The sequence below is a fragment of the Cervus elaphus genome, chromosome 8 (genome assembly GCF_910594005.1).
Source record: "Cervus elaphus chromosome 8, mCerEla1.1, whole genome shotgun sequence".
Lineage (NCBI taxonomy): Eukaryota > Metazoa > Chordata > Mammalia > Artiodactyla > Cervidae > Cervus > Cervus elaphus.
Window position 1 is genome coordinate 17497597 of NC_057822.1, and position 17016 is coordinate 17514612.

Genomic DNA, 17016 nt, shown 5'->3' on the forward strand with positions numbered 1-17016 from the left:
GTGGGCTGGATCTTTGCTCTGCGTGTGCCCCAGGGGTGACTGGGAAAGTATCCGGAATATATTGATGGGGCGGGGCGGGTGGGTGTTATTTCCCAAGGGAGCAGACACATTCACAGATGTGGAGTCTGTAAATAATGAGGATCGACGGCCTTTTCTCCTCAGTATTTGAAAAATTAAGGGCAAAGTAGTCGCACCGCGTGGAGGGTCTGAAAGAGCGATGTGGGAGTGGAGAGGGAGACAGGGGTGAACACCAGAGTCCAAAGGGAGGAAGGACAGGATTTCACTTCCAGCTGTCCAGCTGGACATAAAGGAAGGAAGAGGGTAAATTCAAGGAGGGAGGAGCCAGCGACTTGAGCCTAGGAAAACGCTAAACCCAGTCTGGAAGGGAACCTGATTTTGAGGCGCAAGGTGATGAATTCTGAAAGGAGGCTTTAGTCCTGTCAGATGCCATGTGTTCTTCACTGAGGTTTTTTTTTTTTTAAAGTATACATTTAACTGACTTAAAAAGTAATGAGTGAAATCATTAAAAAATTGTTTGTACATAGGACATATGTACACCTATGGTTAGTTCATGTTGATGTATCACAGAAATCAAACCAATAATATTGTAAAGTGATCAACAATCAAAAATAAATATTTAAAAAATTGTTTGAAAATAGACTTTTTGTTGTAGACACCCCCCCCCCCCCACCCCACTGCACACACAACTATAAACACAATTTTTGTAAATCCTTTTCTAAAGCTTCTACAGCTGTAGATTTTCACTGTGAACCCCCGGCTTGCTCAGGCATAGTGCATGTGCAATACCAAACGCACAGGTTTAGTATTTTTGCCTTTTTTTCACATGTGTAATTTTCTTCTTCAAATATTTATTTATTTGGCTGTGTTAGGTCTTCCTTGAGGCACGAGAGCTCTTTGTTGCATCATGCAGGGTCTTTTGTTGAGGTGCACAGATTCTCTATTTGTGGTATGTGGGCTCAGGAGCTCTGCAGCACTTGGGATCTTAGTTCCCTAATCAGGGACTGAACCTGAGTACCCTGCATTGCAAGGTGGATGCTCAACCACTGGACCTCCAGGGAAGTCCCCACAAGTGTAACATTTTAGTTGAGACGTTAGATGGGGGACGAGTACTGTGGATATGGATGCGGGAAGTAATTTTAATCATGTGTAACTGGTCACAGGATCTAAGTTGCAGTAACTATTGTTTTATTTAACAAAGCCTCATTGATTTGTATGCATTAACTTTTGGGTGTAAATACTGTGCGTCTATAAAGCAGGGAATCACAGTATTTAAACTGACCAACCTAAGGTTACAACCACTTTTGAGCCAAATGCAAACTAAAAGCCTAATTGAAGTGGTGCAATTCTGTATAACTGAGCATCAGTAGCTCAATAAATATGGATTTCCATGCAAGGGCTTGCATTATTTATTTATTTATTATTTAAAGGAATGAGTATTTTCTACTACTAAATCTCTCCACTTCCAATCAAAAACCTCATTACTGGAACTTCCTTGGTGGTCCAGGGGTTAAGAGTCTAGATTGCCATGCAGGGGATGTAGGTTCAATCGCTGGTCGGGGAACTAAGATCCCACCGGGGAACTAAGATCCTACATGCCATGGAGCAACTAAGCCCACGAGCCCCAACTACTAAGTCCGTGCACAGAACAAAAGATCGCATCTGACATACACAACTAAGACACAACACAGTCAAGTAAATAAATATTAAAAAAAAAAAAACCAAACTGGTTACTACTACTACTGCCAAATACCGGCTTCCCAGGTGGTGCTAAGTGTAAAGAATCCACCTGCCAATGCAGGAGACTTGGGTTTCATCCCTGGGTTGGAAAGATCCCCTGGAGTAGGAAGTGGCAATCCAGGCCATTATTCTTGCCTGGAGAATCCCCATGGACAGAGGAGCCTGGCAGGCAACAGTCCATGGGGCCTCAGAGAGTCAGACACAACTGAATGATTGAGCACTACTAAATATATAGCACACTTACAATGTGCCAGGCCTTGTCCTGGGCTCTTGAAGTTGATTAGCTTGTTTCTCATAGCCTCTGCAGTATCATTAATAGACCCATTTTTCAGTTGAACAAACTGAGGCAAAGGGTAGTAACTTGCCTGTAGTCCAATCACTAGAGAATGGTGGAGCTGGCTCACAGAATCCATGTGTTTAACTACTACATCAAACTACTAAAACTGGTTACTATTTACAAACTCTCCTTGACCACATTGCTGTTTCCTGCCTCCCCTGGGTCCCATCTCAATAATTCCCACCATTCTCCCTCCACTGGATTTATGGCTTTGCCAAAACTGCTTCTAAAAAAAACAATGATCTTTAGCTGTCTAGACTTAGTTCAAACTAGCTCATAAATCCCTAAACCTTCATAAAGTTTCTCTTCTGAATCAGTCTGAGTTCGCCATTTTCTAACACTTAAAAAAGACGTTAAAAAAAAAAAGATGTTTTGCAAGCTTTTATCAGAAATTAAGTTTTTCTTTTTTATTTAAAATGGCAACAAAATCTAGGATTTTTAGGTACTAATAAAAGAATTCTATTTGTTTGCTTTAAGCAAGTCAATCATGTTTAAAGGAGTGATACTATTTTTCTAGTTGGAATACTATAATAATATTTATAAAACAGCTGGAATGGAACTGTTAAATAAATGCAAGTGTTTTAATGTGAAATGTAAACTTGCCTAGAACATCTACACAAATATCTCCTTTGTTTGCTTGCTTTAATTTCAATTGAGCTATGATTTCTCAAACATAGCTGATCTCTAGTGAGGAGTATCTGGGAGAGGTAGTTTTTTGAGAGAGAGGGTGGGAGGAACTTAATTCAGCAAACACACACTACTCAGCACTGGGCCCCTCTATTCAACCCATAAACTCAGGCAGTTTTTATGCCCAGGTTTTGGGAGCCGTCCACTAGACAGCTGGTCTAGGTTCACATACAGAGCCGCAGTGTGCCAGCTAAGTTACCAATGGGCCAGGGCTCCTGAAGGCTTCATGTATCTGCTCACCTGCTTTTCACAGCTACTCTTTTTTTTTTTAATTTAACTTTTGTCTCACAATAGCCACCTGATCTTGCCTTGCTCTTATTCATGCTGGAGATGCTGAACTTCCAAATGCCCATCTCACCCAGCCTCCTGTCTCTGAGGCTGCCCTTCCCCAGAACACTTTGCTCTACAGGTGATGCCTGGCTGGCCACCCCAGCCACTGCTGTCTGGACTGAGGGGGCCATCTGACTGGGAACAGTCCGAACGTTTGCAGTTTGAGGTGATGGAAAACCCTTTCAATCTGATTTGAGGGAAAACGAGAACCTCACTGGCTTATACAGACTGGGACCAGCAGGCTCCAGGAGCTGCAAACCCTACCGCAAAGACCTGCTCTGCCTTTTACCTCCTGGCTGCTTCTTCCTCTGTCGCCGTGGCTGACATCATTACAGTTCCCAGCAGACGTGAAGGGAACACACCTTTCTCAACAGTCTTGGCATCTAATTGGCTGGGATTGGGTTCTCCATGTCACCTGGCCATTGACAATGTGGCATCCAACTATTCAAATCCTGTGTGATGAGGGGGAGGGAAGCGTTGTTCCAAGGAAAATCTGGGCACCGTTACCACAAGAAGGAAGACAGACGCTGGGGGCAAAAGGGTCAACTCGACACCTGACCCAAGGACGAGCAATACACAGGATTGTCCAGCCAGTAGGGAGGTCTAATGGAAAAAAGCTCCCCAACAGGGACCAGCGGCTGAAAGAAAACATGAGGTCCCCTGTCTGGAGGAAGTTAACTTGAGGCCCAGCCCTGGGCACCTGGTAGGGGCAGCATAAAGCAGAACACGGAGACCCAGGGACAGGAAGGGAGAAGCAGCGGCCAAGGCCTCGGGGAGAGGAGCAGGTGAGACCGGGCCAATTCCTGCTGCGGAGGGAGGCCAGCCTAGAGCTGCAGACGCTCCCCTCCTGGCCTCTTGTGGAGCCTCAAGACTCAGAAGACTGACCTGCCAAGAAGCCTGTCATTATCTCCAGAGGCTTCCTCATGATGAAGACTGAGGGCATTCTGGGAGAGGAGGAATCCAAAGGACCTGACTGACACTTTCATGCAGAGAAGGTCAAGAGACACAGGAAGGAAGAGAGACAAAGGGACAGCACGTGGGGACGGTGGAGTGGCAGAGAGCGCTGTTTCCTGCACTCTGGGGAGCCTGGCTACTGTGCTAGGTGAGGCAGGGGCTGAGCTGACCTCCCTGTCCACCCACCCCTGGCCCCGGGCTTTCTCTCTCAGCAGCCATATGGGAAGGCCATGCCCTCTTCCTGCCCCACCCCCAACTCCAAGTCCTGAATACTTAGTTTCAAGCTCATACCTAGACTCTTGAGAGTCCCTTGGACTGCAAGGAAATCAGACCAGTCAATCCTAAAGGAAATCAACCCTGAATATTCATTGGAAGGACTGATGCTGAAGCTGAAGCTCTGATACTTTGGTCACCTGATGCGAAGAGCTGACTCACTGGAAAAGACCCTGATGCTGGGAAAGATTGAAGGCGGGAGGAGAAGTAGACGACAGAGGACAAGATGGTTGGACGGCATCACTGACTCAATGGATGTGAGTTTGAGCAAGCTCTGGGAGGTGGTGAAGGATAGGGAAGACTAGCGTGCTGCAGTCCATGGTGTCGCAAAGAGCTGGATGCGACTGAGCCAATGAACAACCACCCACTTTGCAGGATGGTGGGTCGTGTACGCTATGGGCCGGGCAACTTTAAGCCCAACTAAAAGTTTTTTTTTTTTTTTCTGGATTGAACCCTGGCTACAGGAGTGAAAGCCTGGAGTCCTAACCACTAGACCATCAGAGAACTCCCAAAGTTGAGTTCTTCATTAAAAGGTGAGGATGAGTGTAGAGAGGCAAGCTGCCAACTCACCAGAGCTGAGCTCCACGCCCCCTCCTCTGTGCCACCCCCACCCCCATGGTCCTTTCTCTTCTGCCCTGGGTGTCTTTTGTTCTGCTCCTCTCTCGGCCAGTAGCTTACAGTTAAGAATGGCCTTTTCGACCCTCCAACTAATAAAAAATTAAAAAATTAAAAAAAAAAAAAAAAAAGAATGGCCTTTTCGAGCTTCCTCTTTACCTTTCTATTTCACTTCCCTGCAGCTAACTGATCATATCCCCTTGAGCCTTTTAGTTCAAATCTTTTCCACACCAGGCCACACATGTCACATGGCTGCTGGTTAGCGAAGGAGCCACGGGCCCAGAGACAGGTTCCACCTTGGTCCAATTAACTGTGACAAGGGGAAGAGCGGGGGACCGCACGCGGCAGATGGCGACTTAAGGCGAGGCATGCAATGACTGGCGGATCCATACAACTATATTTTTCCACTGACCTATTCAGGTGAGTTGAGTAAGTGGCCATGAATATCCTCATATACTATGTTGGTTTCTGAGGACTGCTGTTAAGAAATTGCTACAAGCTGGCTGGCTTAAAATAACAGAAATCTATTGTCTCATAGTTATAGAGGTTAGAAGTCTGAAACCACAGCGTTGGCAGGGCCACGCTCCCTCATGAAGCCTGTAGAGGAATCCTCTTCCTGGCTTCCGTGCCTCTTCCTGGCTTCTGTGGTTTGCTGGCAACCTTCGGCATTCCTTGAGGCATCACTTCAGTTCTTCCCTGGTCATGACATTGCCTTCTATCTTGTTATAAAGACAGTGGTCACACTGCTTTGGGGTCCGCCCTACTTAACTAGTAACATCTGCAATCTCTATATAAGGTCACCGTTTGAGGTAATGGGGTAAAGACCTCAAAGTATCTTTTTTGGGAAAAACGTAATTCAATCCATAATCAAGAGCTACATGGGTTGTATGGCCAATTTCTCCACAAATCAGACACACGCCTATCTATTTTGGCAGAATTACTCCCAAATGCACACTCCTCATGTGAAAGGCACATGACACTGCAGTGGATACTATAATGAGGACGTGTTTGCTGTGTCTTTATGTATTCACCCTCTGTTATGCTATTAACAGAGGGAGCGTGGTGTTACTAACCTCCCTCCAAGAAACAACCAACAAAACAAAGTAAAGCAGTATTCAAAGGTAATGTTGAGGAATAATTTATATTTCACTTAAGATCCTTTCAGTTCAGTTCAGTTCAGTCGCTCAGTCGTGTCCAACTCTTTGCGACCCCATGAATCGCAGCACACCAGGCCTCCCTGTCCATCACCAACTCCCCGAGTTTACTCAAACTCATGCCCATCGAGTCAGTGATGCCATCCAGCCATCTCATTCTGTCATCCCCTTCTCCTCCTGCCCTCAATCCCTCCCAACATCAGGGTCTTTTCCAGTGAGTCAACTCTTCACATGAGGTGGCCAAAGTATTGGAGTTTCAGCTTCAGCATCAGTCCTTCCAATGAACACCCATGACTGATCTCCTTTAGGATGGACTGGCTGGATGCTTAAAGTCTACTAACTGGGAAAAATAAATCTGAAAGAGTAAGCAAAATACTAAAGCACTAAAAATGTACGCAACTGTCTCTTAGGTTCTTCAGAGTGTCTTACTTGGAGCACCAGTCACTGAGGGGCTGGGGGCGGCCGCTGAGACAGAGGGCAGTGTCAAAGGGTCGGAATGTGTGTACCGTTTTTTACTTTTGAATGCTAATCTCTTCCTTTAAAAAAAAAAAAAAAACAAAGAGACAAAATGGTTTTATGGAAGAGAAAAGACTTATCTTGGAACTAAAGAAGCTTACTAGGATAAAAGAAGGGAAGGGAATCATGTCAATCATTTGTATATCTTACTTCACAAAGTCTTTTAGATGGTTATAAGATTACAAGTTAAAGTAAAAATTAAATCTCCATTTTCTTCTTCCCCAAATAGAAAACGGGAGTTTCAAGAGTTTGATCACCCGCTTCCCTCCTTTCATCCCCATGAAGTTTCCTCCCTCTCCCTCATGACTTCTTTTTGCTGTGGCCAGAGTTAAGAGTTTTGTCGGCAGTTTTGATCATTCTTCTCTGCAAAAACCCTCAAGGGATCCCTATTACTCACAGTATAGTTAGCATAGTTTTCCATAGCAGAACTCCCCTTCCCTCTTATTTTTTGGCTGTGGGGGCAAGTGGGATCTTACTTCCCTGACCAGGGATTGAACCCATGCCCTCTGCATTGGAAGTGCAGGCTCTTAACCACTGTACCACCAGGGAAGCCCCCAAAACCCTTTTATCAAGGGACATTCTGTACAGATTTTTATCTGTTTGTCAATTTAAACTTATCTATTGAATACAAGGTTTTTTTAAATGTAGATCTTATGATAATTTCAGATTCATAATAATTATATGAACAAAGAAACTCTTCTGATAAAAGGAGAACTTTTAAATTAGACAGTGAGGTATAAGTAAAAGTGAAATTACCATTACTCAGCAGCAGGAGCAGGTTTCTGCATTTTACTGAAATATAAAGAAAACCCTGATCCATGCAGATAATCTTGTCTGTTCTCCACATTACATCCAGAGTAATCTCTTAAAAATGCAAAACCTGATCACCATATTTCATCAACTCTAGTTGTATGTATCATTATTTTACGTCTAGCTCAGAAAGAAAAAACTGCTAATTACACTTTGATTTTGGAGATATGAAGATGCAAAAAAAAGGTGTGCCCTACAATCACTGGGATAGGGTACAGCACTTAATCCTCTTCAAAATCAAGGGCTTCCAGTTCTCTCCATATCAGGACAAAGCTGGAAGCTGGCATGGCCCAGCCGCCTGCTCCCTGCCCTCCTCTTTCCATTCACCCATCTTCATGACCACAGCGCAAGCTTTACTTCCTCCGGAGCGCCTCCCATAACTTCCCTGACCAGGCTACATCCTCAGGCACTTGGGTGTCTCCCCTTGACAGCACTTACCAGGGCTGACATCTTGTTTGGTTGACATCTTAATTTGGCTTGAAGGTTTATTTGATCAGCATCTAGCTCCACGAGGACCGAGAACATGAACTTTTACACTGTATTGTATCCTTTGTGCTTGGCATGGTGCCCTCTGGCACCTGGTGGACAGGAGGCACTCAAATATGTGTTGAATGGATGAACTGAAATCACATTAAAAAAAAAAAATTCACGTGGCTGATTTGAGAATAAGTGCTCTTCAATTCAAAGGATCCAGGAAGTCCAGAAGAGTGGGAATAGTTAAGACTTCTGTTTCAGGGAACTCCCTGGTGGTCCAGTGGTTAAGACTTCCTCTTCCAGGTGATGTGAGTTCAAGTCCTGCTGGGGGAGCTAAGATCCTACATGCCTCATGGTCAAAACACCAGCACATAAAAAACAACAGAAGCAATACGGTAACAAATTCAGTAAAGACTTTAAAAATGGTCCACATCAAAAAAAACTTTAAAAAGACTTCTGTTTCAGAGTTGAATGGGATTAACAACTATCTAAGAAATTCTTGCCTCCTTATCACAAATGCCAAATTCAGACAAAAAGCACTGAAAATCACTTATTGTGTGTTGAAACTCTACCACAAGTTGTCTCGTGCCTTTTTATGAACTCTCAGTGTTTGAAGATTCTGTGCAGAGCTGGTGCTCCTTAGCCTCTCCTGATTTACAGGCTAACTCTGCTCTGATTATACCTGCCTTGTATGGGCAGGACTCCAGAGAGTTGGCTCCACCTTCCCAAACAATGACACATTTGTATGACGTTCTACTGTATTTACAGCAGTGACAGATGCTTTCCTCTGTGGTCTGCACCAAAACATGTTCATCAGGCTTTTGGAAGCACAGTTAAGGTGATAAAACTTGGTATGCAAAATATTTGAGGGTGTAGGTATTTCTTTGGTTTTACAAGCTTTAAACTAGCAAAAAATATTCCTAAAGAGGAGATTGAATAAAATGCTTGTGGAGCCTCCCAAGTGCATTTACTTGCAAAACCAAAAGGTAATGTGAGAACCACTGACTGGCTGAATCAAGTCTTATTTCAAGATTTACCAGGCACTTCCTGATCTGCTCCCTGGCTGCTTCGTGGTGGTCCCAGCCAGCTTTCCACCCTACAAGAGGGCATGACCACCACCCATCCTGGGGACAGGCTCTGTGCTCTTGCATCCTGGCTCCACAGGACTGTCCCCACCTCTTCTTTGTCCTGGTCTCAGCTCACATCTGTGCTCAGTCACTCAGTTGTGTCCAACTCTTTTGAGGCACATGGACTGTAGCCCGCCAGGCTCCTCTGTCTATGGAATTCTCCAGGCAAGAATACTGGAGTGGGTTGCCATTTCCTACTCCAGGGGATCTTCCCGGGAATCCAGGCCAAGTCTCTTGTGTCTCCTGCATTGGCAGGCAGATTCTTTACCACTAGTGCCACATGTCTTGTCCTCCTGAAGTCTTCCCTGATCACTGCCAACTACTCGGGATTCCCTACAAGGCCCTCACTAGAGAGATCGTATCTCCCCTGTACAGATCACATTCTGTAGTTGGTCTTCCTGTCTCCCTGTAGATGGCAAGATCCTGGAGGGGAAGGCATTCCATTCTGGGGCTGTTGGCACGGTCCTGGAGCTGATGGCACTCAGTGAGGCCACCTCTCTCACAGCCTTGACAACCTGATGGTTTGTTTCTGCCAGTGGGAAAATCTGAATCTGGTGGTGTTCAAACTTCTTTGATCACTTAGTAAGGTTACTAGTAAGCATCTTTTCATATGTTTAGTAGTCATGTGGTATTTCTTAAGGTGACTGTCCATAGCCCCCACTTCTCCATAAGGCTGTTTTTCTTATGGTGGGGTTGAAAATCTTTGGATACAGGGTATGTTAACCCTTTGCCTGGTAAATATGTGGCCGACACTTTCCACAGGCAATTTATTCATTTTAAGTATCATTCATGAAGAAAAAATTTTATTTCACACATACTTGATCTGCCATTCTTTTCCATTATGGCTTTCAGGTTCAAAATACTATGTAGACTCTACCTCCAAATGAAAACATTATCCTGTCTTATTTTTGAATGGAACTTTCATAGTGTATGTTTGTGTGTATAGCACTTAGTTTTGAAATCCTTATAAAAATTTTAAATAAATAGTGCAGGAGTACATATTTTTTAATGTGTGATAGGGATTCAGTTAATTGTTTCTATTCTGTAAAAAATTTGATAGCAAATTGTCATGATAATTATAAAAGGGTTCTCCATTTCCCTACTGATTTGAAATGTCAAGCAGACATTTCATATGAGACTCAAAGAAGAGGACAGGATTTGGATGTGGGGTGACCAATAGGAAGTCCTTTGGGTGACTGGGGCCAAGTACACAGCAAAAGACACTTGCTCCTTGGAAGAAAAGCTATGACAAATCTAGACAGCATATTAAAAAGCAGAGACATTACTTTGCTGACAAAGATCAACAAAGCTATGGCTTTTCCAGTAGTCATGAATGGATGTGAGAACTAGACCATAAAGGAGGGTGAGCCCTTCGGGGCTTTCAAACTGAGTTGATGCTTTCAAACTATGGTGCTGGAGAAGACTCTTGAGAGTCCCTTGGACTGCAAGGAGATCTAACCAGTCAATCCAAAAGGAAACCAATCCTGAATATTCATTGGAAGGACTATGCTGAAGCTGAAGCTCCAATGCTTTGGCCACCTGATGTGAAGAATTGACTCACTGGAAAAGACTCTGATGCTAGAAAAGATTGAGGGCAGAAGGAGAAGAGGGCCACAGAGGATGAGATGGCTGGAGAGCATCACCAACCCAAGGGACATTAATTTGTGCAAACTCCTGGAGATAGCAAAGGACAGAGGAGCTTGGCATGCTGCAGTCAACGGGGTCACAAAGAGTGGGACACCATTTAGCTACTGAACAAGAACAATGGGGCAGCAGCATGGGAAAGCAATAGGTGTGACTTAGGAATGTTGAGCACAGGGATCCTGGGCCAGGAAGCAAACAACTGACAATGATCTGAAGACAGATTTGGAGAAAAACAGCAAATTTTAGTATACAGCTGAAAGACTTTTTAAAAATAAAATTTACTATCCATTCAAAACAGAAACTTTTGGCAAAGTTGAAATAAAAGGACACATAGTTGATCTGAGTTTTAAAAAACTTACAGCAAACAACATACTTTACGTGAAATATTGAAAGTCTTCCTCCAAAGTCAGAACAAGACCAGAATGCCTGGTATTATTTCTCTTCAGCGTTTTAGTGGAAGTCACAGCCAATGCAACAAGGCAAGGATACAGAAGACACCAAAGATCAGAAAGGAAGAAATGCATGGCATTATTCACAGAGGACATGAATGTGTCAGAAAGGGGAAAAGAATTATAGATTCCTTCAGGCAGCACATTCTTTGATATGAGTCTTAGTAGTTATTTTTTGGATCTGTCTTCTCAGGCAAGGGAAACAAAACCAAAAATAAACAAATAGGATTATGTCAAACACACACATTTGCATAGGAATCTATCAACAAAACTAAAAGGCTGCCTACTGAATAGGAGAATATATTTGCAAACTACCTCTGATCAGAGGTCGATATCCAAAATATACAAAGAACTCATACAACTTAACAACAGTAAACACAAGCAACCTGATTAAAAAATGGGTAGAGGGTCTAAACAGACAATTTCTCAAAGACATGTAGATGGTCAGTAGATACACTCAACATCACTGATCATCATGGAAATGCAAATCAAAACTACAATGGGATATCACCTCACGCTTGTTAGAATGGTTATCAAAAAGACAACAAATAACAAGTGTTGGTGAGGATGTGCAGAAAAGGGAACCCTTGTACACTGTTGAAGGAAATGTAAATAATTGCAGCCACTATGGAAAACAGATGTTAAGTTCCTCAAAACTTAAAAACAGAACTACCATTTGTTGTTGCTAAGTCCGACTCTTTGCGACCTCATGGATTGTAGCATGACAGGTTCTTCTGTCTTCTGCTACCTCCTGGAGTTTGTGAAGATTCATCTAGAGTCAGTGATACCATCCAACCATCTTATCCTCTGCCACTCCCTCCTTCTTTTGCCTTTAATCTTTCCCAGCATTAGGGCCTTTTCCCAGTGAGTTGGCTCTCTGCATCAGGTGGCCAAAGTATTGGAATTTTAGCTTCAGCAACAGTCCTTCCGATGAATATTCAGGGTTGGTTTTCTTAAGGACTGAACTACCATCAGTTCAGCTCACTTGGTCAGTCGTGTCCGACTCTTTGTGACCTCATGGACTGCAGCACGCCAGGCCTCCCTGTCCATCACCAACTCCCGGAGCTTGCTCAAACTCATGTCCATCGAGTCAGTGATGCCATCCAACCATCTCATCCTCTGTTGTCCCCTTCTCCTCCTGCCTTCGATCTTTCCTAACATCAGGGTCTTTTCCAATGAGTCAGTTCTTCGCATCAGGTGGCCAAAGGACTGGAGCTTGAGCTTGAGCTTCAGCATCAGTCCTTCCAAAGAATATTCAGGACTGATCTCCTTTAGGATGGACTGGTTGGATTTCCTTGCAGTCCAAGGGACTCTCAAGAGTCTTCTCCAACACCACAGTTCAAAAGCATCAGTTCTTCAGCACTCAGCTTTCTTTACGGTCCAACTCTCACATTCACTTATGACTACTGGAAAAACCATAGCTTTGACTATATGCACCTTTGTACACAAAGTAATGTCTCTGCTTTTTAATATTCTGTCTAGGTTTGTCATAGCTTTTCTTCCAAAGAGCAAGTGTCTTTGATCTAGCAATTCCACTTCTGAGTATTTTTCTAAAGAAAACAAAAATACTAATTTGAAAGATATATGCACTTCTTTGTTCATTGCAGCATTAGTCATAACAGCGAGAATATGGAAGCAACCTAAGTGTCTATCATCAGATGAACTAGATAAAGAAGATGTGGTCTATATGTATAATGGAGTATTACTCAGCTATATAAGAATGAAATATTGCTATCTGTGACATGAATAGACCTAGAGAGTAGTATGTTAAGTGAAGAAAGTTAGAAAAAGACAGATACTGTGTGACTTCACTTATATGTGGAATCTGAAAAACAAATTAATCAAATGTAACAAAACAGAGTCATAGAAAGAAAGCAAGGAGGTATTAAGAGTTGACAGAGGGGAAGGAGGTGGGAGTATGAATGGAATACATAAGAGAAATGAAGAGGTACAAATTTCCAGTTGTAAAATAAATGAGCTACAGGCATGAAATGTACAGAGTGGGGAATACAGTAAATAATCATGTAATGTCTTTGTATGGTGACAGACAGTAACTAGATTTATCATGGTGATCATCTTGTAATGTATAGAAATAGGGAATCACTATTTCATGCATCAGGAATTAACACAGTATTATAGGTCAATTAAACTTCAAAAAACAAACAAACTTAATAGAAAAAGAGATCAGACTTGTGGTTACCAGAAGTGGGGACTGGAGGAAGGAGGAATTGGATGAAGGTGGTCAAAAGGAACAAACTTCCAGTTTGAGATAAATAAGTACTACGGATTAACATGATTAATCTGTTAAAAACTATAGTATGTTATATATATAAGTTTTAAAAGAGTAAATACTAAGAGTTCTCCTAAGAAATCTTTTATCTTTTATTTTGTATCAATATGAGAAGACAGATATTCTCTAAACTTGCTGTGGGAGTCATTTCCTAAAGTATGTCAGTTAAATCATTATGTTGTACACCTTAAACTTATACAGTGCTGTATGTCAAATATATCTCAATAAAAATGGAAGAAAAAATAAAACAATCACAAATTACCAGAATTAGTGAGTTAGCAAGATTACTAGATGAAAGGAAATTTACTAGGAGCAAAAAACAGAAAATCCAAATGTTAACAGGAGTTTAACTTACAATAGAACAAAAAAAGTCAAACACCTAGAATGCTAACAAGATATACGTAACATTTCTACACTGTAAGAAATCTTTGAGCAAACTTCAGTATATCTAAAAAATTCTAAAAGGAAGGAAATACTCTGTTTTCAGATTGAAAATCTGGCACTGCAAAGACGTTGCTGCTGCTACTGCTGCTGCTGCTGCTGCCAAGTCGGTTCAGTCGTGTCCGACTCTGTGCGACCCCATAGTCGGCAGCCCACCAGGCGCCCCCGTCCCTGGGATTCTCCAGGCAAGAACACTGGAGTAGGTTGCCATTTCCTTCTCCAATGCATGAAAGTGAAAAGTGAAAGTGAAGTCGCTCAGTCATGTCCGACTCGCAGTGACCCCATGGACTGCAGCCCACCAGGCTCCTCTGTCCATGGGATTTTCCAGGCAAGAATACTGGAGTGGGGTGCCATTGCCTTCTCCGGCAAAGATGTTAGTTCACCATAAATGGAACCTACACATGCATTACAATCCCAATCAAGACATCAATAGATATTTCTGTGGAAACATAAGATGATGGTAAGAATAAATAAAGTAACACAGTCCTGAGATGACTAACCAGTTACAACAATCGTTTTCACGGAAAAGTGACATTTGGCTTGGCGTTGGAAGAAGGTAAGGCGACACAAATGCCCAACAGACCTTTCCTCAGTCTTTGGTGTTGTATAGCAGGCCCACTGCTGAGTGATTTCCAAAGGGCAACCACAGAACCTCAGATCCTGCGACGCTTAGAGGAAAAGGGGTTCGGGAGTCACGTGCTGGTAGGAAAAGCTCGCCCTGCTGTTTCCTCTCGGAGAAATCCTGTTGCACAGCAGGACTTGAAAGCCTCTGAGAAATTTTGGAGAAGAAAAGCAAACAGAATTGTGCTGAACCTAGGATTTTCCAGTCTTATTTGATCATGACCTCTCTTTGAGAAACCCTGGCCCGGAGTGCTTTGGATATTTTTTGTTTCTCACCATGATGTGTGAAGCAGCCCAGGGATGAACTGTTCGTTTTTACAGATGAAGACACGAAACCTCAGGCAGGTGAAACTTACAACAGGTCATAGAGCCACTAATACCAGATCTGCAAGGCACGCTTAATTTAAAGAAAAAAAAAAGTTTTTTTTAGTGCTTTTTTCCTAGGGTCAAACACTACTTTCACATGAAACAGCATTTCAGAGATGGAATAAACCTTAGTGATCTCTTAGACTAGTAACCTTATTATGTTGATGAGACCACTGGGGCTGAGGCGAATTAAGTGTCTTGCCCCAGGTCAAGGGCTCGCAGGCTAGCAGAAGGAATAAAAGGATCCATGACTCAGAGACTCCCAATTAAGTGCTCTACTGCCCCATATAATTAGGAGGCAAACCTGGTCAATGGAGGGTGAGACCAAATTAACTGCCCAGGTTGAGTAGGCACTCAGAGATGCTGAATGAACGATTTACCTGGGAGAAGCCGATCTTGGAGCTCTGGCTAGTTCTCGTGTAATTCTGAACTGAGGATTTAGGAACCCATTTGAAGACTAGGTTATAACAAAGTACTGAATATTGTTATTTTAAAAACTCTAACCACCTTGTTGGTATTATTTTCTCCCTCTCCTCTGAAAAGTGCCATAGGCCACTTAAAAAAATTAAAAGGAATTTACATGTCTGATTAAAAGTGATTTCACGACTCAAGCGGGGCCCATTCTGAAGTGTCCCGGGCTGGGGATCATTTTTCTGGTGTTTCAGATATGAGGAATAGAAGAGGAATCATGTGGGAGGCGTGAACACCTGGCTAAACCTGCAGGGCCGGGAAGGGTATGTTCACCTCAGGTGCTACTGTCAGGAGGAGTGGGAGGAAAAACCCAAATACTCCTGGATGAGGGCCCTGTGCAGGGCTGGGCGTAAAGTCTTAAAGGCAGCGAAGAAGGGAAAAGTTCATCTTTGCAGGCAGAGGAAGAAATGACGGCCTTTGAGAGACACCTGAAAAGAGTGGGGTTAGTCTGGCCTTCAGCAGCTGGGGAGAGGAGAACATGTGAATGCAGGCGCTCCGCTGTACTTTGGACTTTAAAAAGAGCAGCAGTAGCTCTTTCTGTGTAGAGACATTTTGGTGGTGGCTGGCGGGCACAGGGTGGAAGAGGCACCATGGCTGTGAAGTTCCATCGGTGCCAAGTTCCACTAAGGCCAAGGAAGGGGGAAGGGCAGACCTGTTTACTTGCCTCTGCTTTATCTTCTCCACTCATGTGACTCTTATGTGGAGGGGGGCAAGGCTATGGCAGAGCGTGATTTAGGGGTGCCCGAGTCCCCTGGGAAAATACCATCATAATATCAAGCTGAGTGCATCCCATTCAAGTTCCCAAAAATGTGTAATCTGGATGTCTATTTGATATGATTTCAATTTACTTATGAAATTTCATTCTTTAAGCTTCAAAGTGTTAATAACTCAGTCATGTTCGACTCTTTGTGGACTCCATGGACTGGAGCCCACCAGGCTCCTCTGTCCATGGGATTCTCCAGGCAAGAATACTGGAGTGGGTTGCCATTCCCTTCTCCAGGAGAGTTTCCCAACCCAGGGATTGAACTCGGGTCACCCACATTACAGGCAGATTCTTTTTTTTTTTACAGGCAGATTCTTTACAGTCTGAGCTACCAGGGAAGCCCTCTTTAAACTTTACTGGAGGGCAAATAAATCTCTTCAGTAAACCATCTTTGCCTTACTTTATTCTTCACATCTCTCGTGGTTTTTTTTTGTTTTTTTTTTTTTTGCTTCGATGCTCGCAGCCAGGGCATTAGTTTAGTTAGTCAGGTTACTTCTCTGACCAGGGATGGAATCCAGACACAGTAGTGAAAGCACGGAGTCCTAACCACTGGACCAAGAGGGAGTTCCCTCCACGTCTCTTTTATAGCATTAGTACAATTACACAGCCAACAAGGCAAGGGTGGGCTGTCCCTTAGCTTTTCAAAAGTAATTACTACTTACACTGAAAGCAAAAACGAAAGCAAAAACATAAGGCCAGGAGTTTCAGTAAGATCTCCTTAAAATTTACAAGCAACCATTAACCCAACTTGTACCTTCTCTGAATTTCTGGAATAAACATTATACGCCGTGTGACCTGACCCCCCCCACCCCCCCAACAACGTACGACACAGCAGGATCTTGGTGACATAGTTGTTGATGTGGCCCATGGTTTAGTGTGGGAGGTGGCTCAAAGGTGGCACTGGTGAAACAGGAGGAAGATGATACACGGAGGAAG

At 43.3% G+C, this 17016-nt stretch overlaps 1 protein-coding gene and 1 long non-coding RNA gene across 2 annotated transcripts in view; both read right to left on the bottom strand.

Annotated features, from left to right (window-relative positions):
* The window catches only part of FBXO36 (F-box protein 36), a 93017-nt gene that overhangs the window by 70846 nt on the left and 5155 nt on the right, over positions 1–17016 (bottom strand). The gene's annotated exons all lie outside the window — the stretch shown is intronic.
* LOC122698577 lies at positions 14443–16208 on the bottom strand. Its single transcript, XR_006342374.1, has 2 exons — positions 14757–16208; positions 14443–14628 (listed from the first exon to the last, which is right to left on the bottom strand). It is a non-coding gene; the product is annotated as an uncharacterized LOC122698577 (long non-coding RNA).